General features: G+C 41.4%; 1 long non-coding RNA gene across 1 annotated transcript in view; it reads right to left on the reverse strand.

Moving 5' to 3' along the window:
• LOC139434062 (uncharacterized) overlaps positions 1-15369 on the reverse strand; it is a 100506-nt gene that overhangs the window by 23011 nt on the left and 62126 nt on the right. The window contains exons 2-3 of the long non-coding RNA XR_011643472.1: positions 10946-11020; positions 10268-10307 (exon numbers count right to left, since the gene is read on the reverse strand). This is a non-coding gene — a long non-coding RNA (uncharacterized lncRNA). The remainder of the gene's footprint in view (positions 1-10267; positions 10308-10945; positions 11021-15369) is intronic.

Genomic DNA, 15369 nt, shown 5'->3' on the forward strand with positions numbered 1-15369 from the left:
ACACTGAAGGCTCTGTCACCAAAGGATTTCAGCTTGGAAGCGCTGGATAGAGAGCAGCCCTGTGTCGGAGGACCGCAGTGACGAGATGGGGGTGTCGGGCTGAAGGAGGTCAGCGATGTATGCAGGGGCTAGGGCAGTGGAGAGATTTGTAGGTTAGCAGGAGGAGTTTTTGTACTGGATGCGTGACTTGACCGGAGGCGGAGCCAGTGAAGGTGGATGAGCGAGGGTGGGGGTGATGTGTTATTGAGGCTCACTTAATTAGTTTTATCGCTGTATGCGTTAGGTAAATTATCAGTCAGGTTGGAGCCTACTCAGATCAGAGCAGCTGACTCTCCTTATGAGATGTCGCTCCCTTGGCAGGCAAAGAAAGACGAGAGAGGAGGTGGAGGGGTTAGCGTTTAGCGTGTGTAGGGTTACAAAATAGCGGAACAACGTTTTTGAGTTGCTGAGACAGAGAAGGAGCCTACAAGGCCGTGGGGTGGCAATGAATCAGAATCAAGCCGTGCAATCAGAGAAGGTCAAGCAGCTCATTGTACATGAAGTGCATATTAAAGGGGGGATATCCAAGTGGAAGTGGGCTCACAGCGTAATCCTCCTCAACAGGTGCAGGAGTGTTGATTACGAGAATGCAACGAGTGCCTCGATGATTGTTCCTCATTACTGACGCAGATAGTAATGAAAAATCTTGAGATTTATTCCCCAAATCTAATTCCCCAAACCACAATCTTGACAAAACAGCCTATACAACAGGACAAGGAAAAACATTTTTGCATATATTGTGCTTTTGAAAACTATGAGGGAGCAGTTTCATCTAATAACTAGCCAGCTTTAAAAATGCAATCCTTACAATGTTCTTTTCAAATGAGGAGTGAATGCTGAGTCAGTGCGACTGATTTCTAAATTGCTATGAGCTTCAGTCGTTCTGAAGTCGTCTCCTCTGTTTGATTTAAAAAACATTCTCGAGGGAATATATTTTCAGAGAGATTGTGTCCATAATCACGAGGTGAAAACAGCACACTACAGGAGAAACAGGGAAACCTTTCTAACAAAAAGCAGCTTGAGGGCAATCCTCTACTCTCTGGTTGTCATGGTAAACTTTATTAGACACTGGGAGCCTTTTTCGCTCAATTATATAGTACACTTCGTATCTGTGCAGGCGTGTATTTGTACACTATGTACATTCACACATTACCAGCGATGTTGTTGTGTTTAGCAACACGTGCAATTACATTTCTCGACTCCTTGAAATGATAGATTTCGACAGAGCAGCCTTTAGGGACCGGCATGTAAATAAGGCTTGTATGTGTCAGGCAAGCTGTTTCAACATTGCTAATCCTGCCATGTTGGTGAGGGCCCTTGCAGAGCCCAGCAGGACGAATACTGCACAAGCTACCAGATGGTGGTCCGACTGATGCATTCATGATGCATTCATGCCATAGGGCCAGGGCCTGCACTGGCACAATGCAGTCAGAATACATGGAAACCTGTGGGAACCATTATGCCAAGAGTGCTAAATAAATATATAAGTAGTGTAATCATCAAATTCACCCAAAGCGCATGAATAAAGCAAACTTTATCAAACCAATACGAAGCCCGTTAAATATCTGTGTTCTGTAAAATACACCAATGTAATAAGATAAAAGCTGTTGGTATGAAGACAGGCCAGCTTGTCTAATCAGTTAAGGTGTCTTCAGACGTCATAGATCCACTCTCTTGAACCCTCTACCACGTCTTCATCATCAATGCCTTCTTGAAAAGAAGCCTTAAACCTTTTTCAAGCTTTGTGTAATGTTCAAAGTGTGTATGTACTCAGCTGTGTTTGAAGTTATGTTAGCTGTTAGCCATTAACCCCCTCCAAAACAGTCCAAACTGAAGCAGCAGGTCCTACGCTCGGTTAAGAGCAGTGAGGATTCAGGAATCAATGACAGTAAGTTGAAAAGACCAGGGATTTGGTCCAGTAGTTTAAGTAGATATTCACAAAGACAGAGATATCACAGAAACATACTGTTGCGACCTGGCTCAAAAGGCCACAACAAAAAGGAGACACAACATGTCAACGGGTAGGTAAAGGTGTTTATTTGCACCACACTGTTCAAGTCAACTCATGGTTTATACTCATCAGAGCCGGGTGCCTGCAGGAAAAAGCAGAGAGAGAGAACAGACAGGAGCAGAGAGGCTTTAAAATAGCTGTAGAGCACCAGACCCAGGTGCCCTGAGTTACTGCAGTCAGTGCGATCAATGCAGCCAAGACAGGACAGCCACACCCTCTCCACTGATGAACCCACAGGGGCATCACACATACAGAAACAGAACCACATGCAAACACTCACACATATACATGACCACAAGATCTCAAAAGCATTATATTCTGTTTCTATATATAATGCCTTCTTATCTTATGTTCTTATCCTTTGTGTTAGTACGCCTGTTGAATAAATGCACTATAAATATATGAACAGAAGTGTTGTACTGAATGAGGCCCAGCTGATGTGAGCCAGGTAAGCGCACGACTCTACCAACACAACATCTTTCCCTAATCTACGGGATGAACAATGGGAATTTTATGGTTATATCTCCCTCTCAACTCTGCCTGCTACGTTATCTCGTTTGGGACAGCTGGCGGTGTGGTTGCCATGGAAACGTGTTCAATTTCTGACGGAGAGGAAATACAACAGAGCAGTTGTATCATCAGAGCTCAAAGGAAACAATGGAAAGAAATCTCAATACTTGTATGAAGGGCAAAGTTTTCTTCTTACAAATCAACAACTGCCACTCATGATTGATGATGAATAACTGGAGGAATGTGGAGGCAGCTGTAAAACTATGAGTGACCTGTGAGAAAATAATGCATTTCTGAGAGGTATAACTCGTCTACATTGTATGTTTTAACCGTTGACTAATTGCCTTACTGTTTGTTTGCCTGTGGGCTGCACATATGAAAACAGCCACAAGGCACACCGCCCGGTTATTAGAAATAAAAATATACGTTTTTTACAACCAAGCAAATTAGGGCTCGCACATATGGTTCATATTTCCTTTTCCCTTTGAACTCCTATTAAACATTCCCTTCGTTTTCCCTCTCCTTCCTTTCATCCCTCTTTCTGAATGGCTACCTTTTGCAAACTAATGGTGATTTACAGTTTGATCCATAGGCTGGTTTCAAACCCCATTGTACCTCCTGTGGTGTCAAGTTGTAAAACATTTTAATGAAACAGAGGCAGGTTGTCACAGTCTGCTTATTAAAAGATATTGAAGTATCCTGTCGAATGCGAGAAGCGATGGTGCAACATGATTGCTTTTAAGTCAAAACTGCTGCACTAAATGAAAACCTGCTCATAGATGCTAACTCTTAAGAACTCTATGAATAAACTTACCATAATAACATATGAAGGCTTGCCAACAACATTGGTCTCTCACCCCAACCATGCCCTGTAACAGCCATATATGAATTGTTTCCATCAAATCGGAGAAGAAACAGTGTTCCGAAATCTAATGAGGTTGGACTGAAGCACTATTTTTTTCATCCCAGTCAGTTCCTAAATAAATATGAAGTTCAATCCCACGTCAAATGTAAGTTGAAGGGTCTTGAACATAATGTCTTCAGCAGTGCACTTGCATTAACATTCAGATGGCACGGCGCATACTGCGGACACGCCTGCAGTGTTTCAGAGCAGCTTTTCCTGGATTTAGAAACCTGATTTTTATATACCTGCTGTCACTATAATATTTTGGATTTGGCCGTGTGGTTTATAACCCATAACAATCACATGACTTTAACTGCTTTGATCCTGTTGAATTACCCTTTAAAATATGCTTAATCTTGTTTCATCTGAAGTACTTATGTTCTATACTGGATCCATAATAATGTAATCATATCTAGTATAGAAGGAGTGATGAGGAGGAGAAGACAAAGCATATGTCGCCTGTTGGAGGCACACAGGCTTTTAGATCATGGCCACATGTAAGCATCTCTGACTTTAATGAGTATGACAGCTGTCCTGAGATCTTCCATTACCAACAGTGTGGCTCAGGTGTCTGCCCTCCTCTCTGATTCATCCTGGTAATAATCTCTTTGACTTGCTGCTATTTCCAGACTAATTGATGTCTGAAAAGCAAACACTGTGGATCCAGGTCCTAGAATAGACCTGACTTCCGCCCCACTCATCTCGCAAGCAATCCAACGTGGCATTTGTCCAGTGCTGCGGCTCTCCTGTGGTACGGGTACAACATAAGACTACAGTATAGTACACTTGCATGAGTCACTACGGCCGTGTATTCATGTCACACATACAAACACACACGATCCCCCAGTGTGCGTAGCAACATGAAAATATCAAAATATGTTTATGAGCAATTTTCTGAAATTGTCTAAAATCTGTGATTGCAAAAAGAAGCAATTTTGTATTTCCTACAGAGGCGTTTCAGAGACAAAACTTTCCCTCATACTGTGAGAGTGCTTTTGAGAGTGAAGTTGCAATTGGACAGGAGGATGTCTGTCTACATGAGGGCTTTCTCTGGTGAGGAGCAGATGAAAGATGTGTTACGGGGGCAAAGGTGGGCTGGATAACAAGTGGCTCCTCTGACCCTGCCTGATGGCACTTTGGGCTGTGTTCCTATTATACCCTCACCCCCCAGCCTCTCTGACCTCCCCCCCTGTCTCTGATCCATCTCACTTTTTTCCCATGTGCACCCTTAGTTACAATGTCAGAGCTGGAGCACTAAATTAAAGTCTAGTGGAGATTAAATAGCCAAACAAGTGTGTGTGTTGGTGTGTGTGTGTGTGGTGGTGTGTGTGTGTGTGTGTGTGTGTGTGTGTGTGTGTAGTGTTGTGTGTGTGTGTGTGTGTGTGTGTGTGTGTGTGTGTGTGTGTGTGTGTGGTGTGTGTGTGTGTGTGTGTGTGGTGTGTTGTGTGTGTGTGTGTGTGTGTGTGTGTGTGGTGTGAGGATGGTACTGTTTTTGCGTTCAGCCCTGCCATGGCAACACGGCTTTGCTGGTGAGCGTCTCCCCTTCTTCTTCAAACGTTTCCTTTCATTAACATCACAGAAACCTGTCCACACCAATACTGCTAATTGGATTCTGTTTGCGGTTGTGTAAAGTAATACTCACGCATCCGAACATGCAGATTTGAAGTAAACATGTTTAAAGACAGCAACGAGGGACAGCAGCGACTGACACAAGCACAACACGCAGGCTTCATTTGTTCCCGTCTCTTTATCTGCATGTACACTGTGCCTTTACAAACCACTGTGTATCAGATATCACAGATGAGTGCCAGTTGAGTTCTGTGAAATTTAAATGGAATATTAAAGGAGATTGCTGCAGAGATAAAGCAGAGAGATGAACACTGCTTTACTGACTAAATGATGTGAAGCATTGCTTTTAAAGTGGTACAAATCCTGTTAAAGTGCAAAGTGTTGGATGTGTTTCATGCATGTATGCTCCAGCAGACTAGAAGGAAACTCGGTGTATCAATGCACATATTTTAGAAAGGGGTCAAGTCAAGTCTGCCCTTTCTTTGATGGATTTTATGATGATCAATCAAGACGAACACGAGGCTCTCTAAATTCCATTTCTCATTCTTAATCTGCCATTTCTGTTCATTAATGAATTCAGCAAATAGATATAGCTCATATAGATGGATAGAAAAGTCCAATATTCCCCATATTTCTTAAGAATAATACCCGGTCCTTTCACTGCTGAATACTTAATGTTCACTAGCCTATAGCTTACTTGCAATGCTATGAAAACATACACAATAAAAGGTGCTGGATTGAAAACCAAAACAAGTAGCTGAAAGACTAATTGCTCCAAAAAAATTGACTCTTGGAAGTGACTATTTTCTTTGTAGGATGGGATTCATAACCATAAGACTTTGAAGTATCCACAGCTACATATTAACATGGAGGAAGAGTCGCGTCCCAGCTGTTGAAATGTGTTGAAGAGCCAGAACTGGACATCATTTGTACTCGCACAAACTCTGGCTTCCTGTCATTCCTCTCTTTGTGTACTCAACAAGGCTGATATATGTTCAGCCAGCACCATTGCCCCCCCCCCCCCCCCCCCCCTCAGGCCGTGCTTCAGAGGGGGGCCCTGACATCCCACATCTGTCCTCTTTCGGCCACTTCGCCTGAAACTTTAATTACTTCTGTTCGTCTGGCCTCTTGCCTGGGTCCGCTTTGACATTGGAGACACAACCAGTAGCTATAGCCCTACGATCAAAACTTCTAAGGTCATGGAGAAATGAAGACCCTGCTGTTATGATAAGGTTCCTGAATACAAAAGTGAAATTGGTTTCTTATGATCTTAAGTTCATAAAATAAATGTCACAATGGAGTAGAAATGACACTGAACAGATTTAAAAACATACTTGTAATTCTGTGGTCCGATGCTGTAAGTCTGATTAGAATAAGATGTGCTCCACATTAAATGTTTTCTTATCCATAGTCCATTATATTCTTTTCCATATAGTTTACCTTGCTCAATGTTCATCAACTTTTAGAGTAAATCCATCCATGCCTTTTACTGTCAATGTCACTCTTGATTTTATCCGGTCATTAACTCTAAATCATGCAGAATGTTTTTATTGAGGTTCAGTGAGCACACCGTATTCCTCAGAAAATGATTAAATGATGATAGGGACGGAGTAGAGAAGATGACACTGGTGTGGGCTCACGCAGCATATGGCAGCAGTGATATCGCCCACCTCAAGGAGACTAATAAAGAGCACTCAAAACTGAACAATTTACAACAAAAGAAGGTTGTTTCAGTAAGTTAAGTGCTTTTGGAATAGATTATTTTGTTTGTTAATTTCCACCTGGCTGCTTATTCTGCGAAGCTGAAAGCAGCTGCCTGTCTATACCTGCACGCTGTCAACACTCATCTGCCATCGGCCCTTCAGTGAGCAAATCAAATTACTCTCCGTTTCCTCAGATATTCAGGTGCATCTGTGCATGCTTGTCCAGGTGTTTGTTAACCTACTAATACAGCAGGCGATTGAACAAAAAAAAAATCCTCATTCTGATCGGTAATGTTGTAATCGTTCTTTGAGGTTTGGTCAGATTAAAAACCAAAAACAGTGACGAAGAAAGTAGAGTTTTGTTTAACAATGTCCATCCTATATTCTGTGAGTCCAATGTGATGTGATTGTTTATTGGGATCCCCACATTCTTGAGGTATAAAGCTATGGACCGCTGGTTGCGGTTGCATAATGAGTGCATTGGGTCATGAACAATGGACATAATTATGTACATTAATGATGTTATTGTTTTATTTAACGTATAGATTTCAAAAGTGGAAGATAACCTTTCTGGACAGCGGACACAAAAATAATTGCCACAGTGAGAAAAGTATATTAAAGAAAGGATTGTGATTTAATCTGCTTTATTATAGCTGATCCATTAATATATGCCAACATTAGCTCTGTTACTAGTAATCAGAACAATGGAGCGTGAGATGGGCCGGAGAATCGGAGCAGCGGGAGCGGTACTGCAGTCGCTTTACCGCACCGTTGTGACGAAAAGGGAGCTGAGCCAGAAGGCAAAGCTCTCTGTCTACCGGGCCATTTTCGTTCCTACCCTCACCTATGGTCATGAAGGATGGGTCATGACCGAAAGAACGAGATCGCGGATACAAGCGGCCGAGATGGGTTTCCTCTGCCGGGTGGCTGGTGTCTCTCTTAGGGATAAGGTGAGAAGTTCGGTCATCAGGGAGGGACTCGGAGTTGAGCCGCTCCTCCTTCGCGTCGAAAGAAGCCAGTTGAGGTGGTTCGGGCACCTAGTTAGGATGCCACCTGGGCGCCTCCCTAGGGAGGTGTTCCAGGCACGTCCAGCTGGGAAGAGACCAAGGGGTAGACCTAGGACCAGGTGGAGGGACTATATATCTTCGCTGGCCTGGGAGCGCCTTGGGATCCCCCAGTCAGAGCTGGTTGATGTCGCCAGGGAAAAGAAAGTTTGGGGCTCTCTGCTGGAACTGCTACCCCCGCGACCCGACCACGGATAAGCGGGAGAAGATGGATGGATGGATGGACTAGTAATCGAAATATGAAATCTTAGTAATAAAAGTTTGAAGCGAGAGGGAATAAGAACCTGAAAGCATTGCGCAGTGTCAGCATGCAGTGGGCCTCCAAGTGTTTGGTCAGAGCCTGTGTCTGTCTTCTGTCATGTTGATTTAATGTTCTGTGATTCATGACAAATCAAATCTAAATCACCTTGTCTGCTTTTTGCAAGGTCTCAGAAAGGGCAAAAAAGTCTGTCTCTGCGTGTTATTCTCTCTTCTTCCTCCCACCAGCTTTAAAGCAGACACACACGAAAACAGAGAGACACAACACAGGCCCTGAGATGCATTAAGACTGAATAATTGACAGATGGAATCACACAGTGAGAACAGATGAAAGACAAGACACATTACGTCTGTTCCGAGTGTGTGTGTGTGTGTGTGTGTGTGTGTGTGTGTGTGTGTGTGTGTGTGTGTGTGTGTGTGTGTGTGTGTGTGTGTGTGTGTGTGTGTGTGTGTGTGTGTGTGTGTGTGTGTGTGGTGTGTGTGTGTGTGGTGTTGTGTGTGTGTGTGTGTGTGTGTGTGTGTGTGTGCCAGTGGGAACGATCAAAGCAAATCCCGCCTTTCCTCGAGGCGATTCTAAAAACAATGTGTCACTGTGTTGGCTCAGCAGAGGTTTGAGTGTGAACACATTGCTATGATGACATTTGCAGTATTCCTGTAAAGACCGCCTATTCGTAAACATAAAACACAAACATCACAAGCTGAACAGAAATGACTTTTTAAGACCGTCACATGACAGATTAAGGCAAAGTGTGACATTAAAACATAATTCTTGGCTCATTTGACGCCACTTGTGTAAGCCTTACAGTTGTATAATTGTATCATATTGCTGAGTCATTTCACAGTTTTCAAAAAGCGGTCATCGCATAAATAATGAACACGATATAATATATTTGCAAATCAGATTTTCATTAATCTCTCAGAACCTTGTAGAGTAATCTCCAAAAGCCCTGCAGGTGATTCGGCACTGAGGTCGAGGACTCTGAGTTCTCAAGTATGCATGTAATTGTTGCTAATTCAAATATTGGCACAGCACAAAAGGGAGGAAAGAAGATGATGGATATCTGCTGTGATTGGTTTGAAGACACTACTCAGTAAATGACGTGCAAATGTAGCAGCTTTTCTGATCTCTATTCTTTGCCCTAATTATGGCGTATCCCTGGAAGCAAGAAAGTACAGGAAGGTCGATTTACATTAGCAGAATGTGACGAGCATACAAGTTGCTTGGGAAGCAGACAAATCTGCAAGCTCATGTTTTATTTACATTCGCAGATGCAACTGGTCCCGAGGCGTCAGATTTTCAGCTGCCAAAGACAGGCCGGCCTATTACAACCGTTTATCTAATATGGGCTGTTTTTGACTGACAGAGGAGCTATGTTGAAGCACTTCCTGTTAAAGCCGCTATAATGGCAGTATGTAACTAAATGAATGGTATTTGTTCACTAAAAGAAGGACACTTTGAATGCCTTTAAAGCCTTTCTTGAGAAGAAAGATACGATTTTATAATACAACAGCAATGGACAATACTATTTCAGAAATGACCATGCCTCTTTATGGTGTCCGAGCTGTTCTAAGTGCAAAGTATTTTGTGCGTGCAGTTCTTTTCTTATGCCGAGTTAGTGTCGTGCTGTTTTAACACCATTTAATTGCCTTTGCATGAACCCTGCATGAACCCTTTCGTACAAGCTACTACTGTATAATGATATTGTTGCTTTCACAAATGATCCACCAGTTGTTGATTCTTTACTGGATGATGTGACAGCTTTGATTAGAGTAGCCAACACTGGATGGAATAACAACTGCACGATTTTATGACGACTACCAAGGACACCTAAAAAATGAATAAATAAAGGAATGCAGCTCATTCAGAACAGATGCAGTCAGGGCAGGTCCTCTAAAAGTCTCTCCTTTATTCTATAAGGCTTTTCTGTGAATGCATATGGACTCCAATAGAAGAAAACACTTTTTGTTTTGCTCCTCTGGGACTCAGAAACTCCACATTGGTAGGGGTTAGGTGTTTTTCTCAAGGCCACTTAGGAAAAGCGAAGACTTTATTTTTGTAAGATTGGACTCCAGCTGACAGGCATTTACTTAGTGCCCTTTGCAGATATAGCAAGAGTAAACTATATCAAGATACATTTCTGCTTGACTAATTTAACTTTTTCAGGACTATTACTTGTAACAGTTTTATACTGTGGTATGTTTACTTTACCTCGAGTCAGAGTACTTCTTCCACCACTACATCACGGCCCCTTAACCACAGAGCACAGACAGTTACATTGGTTAGTGTGCCAGTTTCACAGGTTTGAATAAACTGGTATCATAAAGCAGAAGTACTGTTGCTATACCTCATACTCTGAATAAGGACAGTGGCTCAATTATTTTTGACTGCAACTTTGAGGGTTTTCTGTTAAATCATATTTAATACACACCTGCCACCCTAACAGAAAGAAGTGTTCTCTGTAGAGAGGACACAGTTGTTAAGACCCTCCCTCCTTAAAAACGCATTAGATGACAGCGAGTTATATTTGGCCCTAAACTGAAATTAACTTGTCATGATTGGTGCTCATCATTATCTTTCAGTCATTCAAAATCCAATCGCAGAAGCTCCATGACTTGCCTCTGCACTGCGACCATCTAGGATCATAACCGTCTCTTCTTAACTAACTTACAAAATCCCCTCAGATCTTCTGAAACTGTATGTCTACCTCAAAACAAATGTAATAAATAGCTTTTATTCTTACCTTAGTGAGTAGGAAGTATAAAGACTTTAATATCTCCATTGAGTTCACTATTGGACCTTAAGCAGATAAATCCAAATCCATTGTATTTAAACTATTTAAACAGAATAGATTACTACAGGGAGACATAAACATCTTTATAGGCTTACCATCGCATTTGGGTATCAGAACGTCGAGGCGCCAAGATGACAACGTCCGGCAGACAACAGTCCATTATGTTGTATCTGTATAGAAAAAACTTGGATTAGACAAACATTGGTGGGTAAGGACACATTTAAACTTTGACTTTTGCTGCATTTAGACAGAAAACTGCTGACTGACCCTTTATGAAATAACATCAAACTTAACATTAAAGTCAGCCAGGATGGAAGGCTCCAGAGTTGGAAGCACGAAGCATCCTTTTCTCAGGCGCAAATGTGTAAGAATGGTTATACGTGTGATTTAACGGAGTGCTATCTTTAATACAGTTAGATGCACAGTATACAGGCTTCAAAGATGCCCTCAAACCATCATTATTGAAACATGTCAATATGCCACAGAAGGTCAATAGTGTGAATGGATCAATTCATGCATTATTAAGACTATCTATAGAGTTTGATGTTTCACCAGCTAAAAGTGCTTCTTTACACGAGAGGATTAGCCTTTACTGTAGCTGCAATACATGTTTGAAAAGCAACTTGGCTCTCTCTCTGATCTGCAGAATCAGCTGCTTTGAATATTCTCAAATTAGATTCTTATGGTGTCTGCTGCCTCTAATTAAAGCAGAGCAAACGAATAACTGTTCAGAGACTAGCCCTAGAAATGTCACTTTCTAATGATACGCCCTATTTTTTTCCTTTTTCCAATTAGAGCAGAACCATCTTTGTACATCCAGAACCAAGTAAAGTATCTAATTGGAGCTTGGGAAAAGTACATCCGTTTCAGATTAAAGGGATCAAGTTTATGAGTATCTAGTTTAAGGGTTCAGTTCATGAGAAGACAGGAGGGGGGTTTTGTAATGTAATGTCACACACTCTGAGGTCAGAGGTCAGCTCATCAGTCATGAGTAGTGTGCTCCATGGGGACCACTCACATCTCAGGGTCGCCTAATTTTATGCAACTAGACACACTTAGAGACACAGGAAGCCACTCTCACACGAGGGGGCTCTTGAGTTTGAGTGAATAGCTGTCTAACGACCTCGAGCAATCAAACCAAATGGCTCTTATGCTGATTGACTATCAGAGTGCTGATCACTGCTCCTTCTCTAATCAACACAAATGTCAGAGACAAGATCTTCTCCACGGAGGACTACTCTTTGGCTGCATCTACACAGAGACGAAAACAAAAACTAACCGAATTCGATAGCAAAAAAGTATTCCGTCCACACGGTATCGGCTCAAGAAATGTGTCCGTCCACACGAGACCGCTCGACCTGCTGGAGACGCTGTAGTACATATGCCGGGCCTGTAAGTGGCGCTGTACGTCCGCAATAAAATACACCAAAAGCAGAGAAAAAGACCCCTCGAGCATGGTTGCCATGGTTGCCCTTCTGTTTATTCTCCGCGGTGGATTTAGTAACATGTAGTTTATGTAGTTCTCCATTTCCTTCGTTATCAGGAAATGATCGTATAGGACGTACACACGGAGCCGTTAGGGCCCCCAGAGTGTTTCGTCCACAGATCTACCCACCTTGGGACCCGTTACCGTTTGAGGGCTCCGTTTCCGCGGTTCCGTTATGGCCTTGTGTGAACGAACCATCCATACGATAGAGAACTGTAGCAGATACAACCCGTTTCGGGGCCTTTGATTATCTGTTTTTCTAAATGTAGCTTAAAAGTATGACACAAGAAGGTTTTTAGTTGATTTAAGCATCTGTGTTGTATATAATGACTCATCTGGAACCTAGCAGATCACTCACATCACATCAACAGGTGACGGATAAAGTTTACTCAAAATAAAGTAATTTAGAATGTCTCGCTTTATAAGAGGATACTCAACCATTATGATATTAAGTTATTTCATAAGTCAAGCTTTGGAAACAGAAAGCTATGTTTTCTACTGATGGGAACCCTCATTTTACAGAACTCTTGTGATATAGTTGAGGTTAGGCATTCGGATGATTCATGTTTTAATTAGTCTCAGGAGAGGGTTCCTACGTTTTTCGCAGAACTTGACACAACCATCACAAATGTTAAAGAATTGTCATACTCTTTTGTTTTTGGTTTCACAGCAGTATAAGCTCCACACACATCACTTCAACTTACCTATAGTTAGTACTGTTGCTAAGCTATGATTTGACTATCACTGTTCATTGGTTGGGATCATGGAACTGACAGTATACACAACATGTTGATCGGTTGATGGCATTATAAAAAAGTGTGATGTTCACAATCATGCTGCTATTCAATATCATTTAAAAAGAAGTGTACCTCCCAACACTGACAGAGGGTTCACATTGTAAGGAGGTTGGTGACAATGTAGTGTTTTATGAGTTATCTATAAATCTGTCCAGTAAAGACCGCAGTGTGGTGGCAGTGTTGTAGTTACAGAGGAACTTTGAAAGATTTCACAGAAACTGTGTGTCATTTGGCTACTGATCCATTTTAAGCTCCTCTGGATAGGTATGTCGCTAAAAGCCTCAAATGTAAACATTACATAAATTATTAGTCCTTTGTAGTGCTGACAGTCTTTTGTGCCATTCCTGTTGAAGGCTTTGTAGAGGAACTCCTTTAAAGCCTCAATGGACTTTAATGTCTGTGTCATTGAGCTGAATAACATTTTAACACCACGTCTGCTCCAATCCAAAATCCTTACTGTTCCCAGAAACAGAAGTGCAGATGATGGTGTATCATTTATTTCAGTTCCTACAACCTGGTTTTCACCCTGGTTATCATTTATATATAGGTTCCTTTTAATAAGAAACTTTAAAGTTAGGTGCAGGCTACGTATTTTAAATTTGATTAACATTAAGTTAAATGGTCTTGTGGACAGGTATGTTGACCTGAAGGAGTGTTATTCAGTTGTCATCATGATATAATATTATATTCATTCTTTGTACAAGGATACGATATTGCCGGTATAACAGAGTTTACCACGATACGATTTTGCTTCAGGGAGCTATGATCTATGTATATGGGACCATATCGTGCCCATTTAATTACAAAAAGCAACTCAAATATGTTTTGCCAATTATATTAATAGGTTCTTCAAGAAATCCAACAGAAAGAAAATTATTCTTATTTGGCGCTAATTTATGAGCTAATCTTAATCAGCATGTGGCAAGCAAGACATAGTTTAGCATGAGTCTTGAGGATTTGTAGCATTTATTCACAGATAAATAAACGGTACACCCGCTGCACTGACACACCCAGGTTTAATGTGACTGCTACTTGACGTCACAACCGCACACCAATCAACATTACACCTCTACCACTGCTATCTACTGACGCTAGCATGGCTTGCTGACGGCAAAACAAATCAATGTTTTGATCATTCTGGTCCGGACTGAAACTGAACAACGATTGGATGAATTGTCATGACATTTTGCTCTTTTTCTCTGTTCTAGTGAAACCAAACCGTAATGGTTTTAGAGGATTAGAGTAGGTATTTTGTTTGAGTATGTACAGTATACTGAATGCATCACATGTTGTTTGTCTATAACCAAGATCTATTAACCGATTCTGTCTTTGATCATATACATATTTGAGATATTTCCTCCGCGTTTACCTGTTACCCTATTTTTAAATAAATACATACTTCATGTTAAGCTTATCACAGTTTTTAACACACTGCCACTGAAGGGAAGATGGGTAATATACATCAAAGCGTTGATGTCTTTAAATGTAAACTGAACTCTAAAAGCACTGAGGCTAAGTGCAGATAAACAGAAACTGGATATGAGACGTTGCAAGGTTGGAAAAGCCTTAATTGGGTTTCTTTGGAAGCAGACAGATGTTCAGGTCGGTAGGTCAGTTCGTGCCTTACACTCATTTAAGAAAGTACGAATACATAACACCTCTGGCGTCATCCGTCTGTTCAATAATGCTATTCAGACGTAGGTGACTTTAACGTTTATGTTTCTTATGGCGACAATTAGACATGAAATATATAAGAAGATTTCAGGCTTACAAGAGGACATGTATAAACAAACATTGGAAATATATGAGGAGACTGCTGTTACTTTGATGTATAAGTGGGGGATGTTTCAGATTTGAGACAGGAATAAAAGTAAAGAGGTTTAAGAAGCTTAATGTGAATTAACTCGACAAAAGGCAGACTATGAGGCAGATGCCATTTCCATTACTCTAAACAAGAATCTTGCGTAAATAGACAAGAGGAAAATACAAGACGAGATAATCAGACATAATTAGCTTTATAATATCCTAACAAAATCTGATTATATAGGTAATTTCATCAAATGTTAGATCTATTTTTCCTTTAAGAGAGCACATTGTGATGAAAAGATCACTGTCTGAGAAGCCGAGTAAGACTTCCAGGCGTGATAGATTTCACTTGGGCAGACGCAAGGAGCCTCTTTGCACACAGATTTGCAGCTTATTGGTGCCCTTTTTGGCAATAACGCTAGAATCAATT

This window comes from Pseudochaenichthys georgianus, chromosome 6 (genome assembly GCF_902827115.2).
Source record: "Pseudochaenichthys georgianus chromosome 6, fPseGeo1.2, whole genome shotgun sequence".
Classification (NCBI taxonomy): Eukaryota; Metazoa; Chordata; class Actinopteri; order Perciformes; family Channichthyidae; genus Pseudochaenichthys; species Pseudochaenichthys georgianus.